Here is an 870-nt window from a genome sequence, read left to right as displayed (position 1 = left end):
TTCAACTTTATTTTTCCTTCATGACTTAACTATTCCACATAAACTTAGCACTTCTGGCATTAGTCTTCATTTAATATATTACTAATCTGGGTTTAAACTGCTGGTCTCATGGACAAAAATTAATTTCCCCGATGAATTAACTTACTTCAAGGAAGTGACTTTTGTGCATTCTTTAACATCTTCTCAAGGAAGATCCTTTGGTTTCCTTAAAAAAGGAAAGAAAAGCATAGTCATGATTCCTCATGTTAATATGTAGGTATAATGATTAACTAATTGAAAACAACTTACCCATTCATCTTCTCCCTTCTATAAGAGGAAGTGTCACATAGCAAATGACCCTAAGTCTTGAAAACTTATATCCTAATATCACTGATTTGATTTTAGGAAATTAAATTTTAGGGGTACTAGTCTGTGCTCTATTTTGTTAACAGAGATATTTATTAACTCCAGCTATCCACATTAGCTCCAGAATTACAAGCCTTATTGGGAAGAGTTCTCATTACTATAGTCTAATCTTAATCATAAGTCATTTAAAAAATAAAAAGGAATATGTGCATCTGAAATATACTATGTTGTGTGGAATCTTTGTCTTAATACTAATCAGTGTTTTAGCATTAACTAAGAGCTACTACTCTGTCCAATTATTTGGCTTACTCTTTGACTTAACCTTCTAGCTGAGACTAAAAGCTGTACCCAAGGCTGTAGAGCAGTGGTTCTTCAACGCCTGGATCAGAATCATGTGCACGACTTGTGAAACACAGATTCTGTACTCCGTCGCCAGAGTTTCTGACTTAGTAGATCCTGGATAAGGGCCAATAATTAGCAAGTTCCCAGGTGATGCTGAGGATGCTGACCCCTAGTTTGGGGACC

The sequence above is a fragment of the Ailuropoda melanoleuca genome, chromosome 2, assembly GCF_002007445.2.
Source record: "Ailuropoda melanoleuca isolate Jingjing chromosome 2, ASM200744v2, whole genome shotgun sequence".
NCBI lineage: Eukaryota > Metazoa > Chordata > Mammalia > Carnivora > Ursidae > Ailuropoda > Ailuropoda melanoleuca.
Note: the sequence above shows the minus strand (reverse complement) of the source record.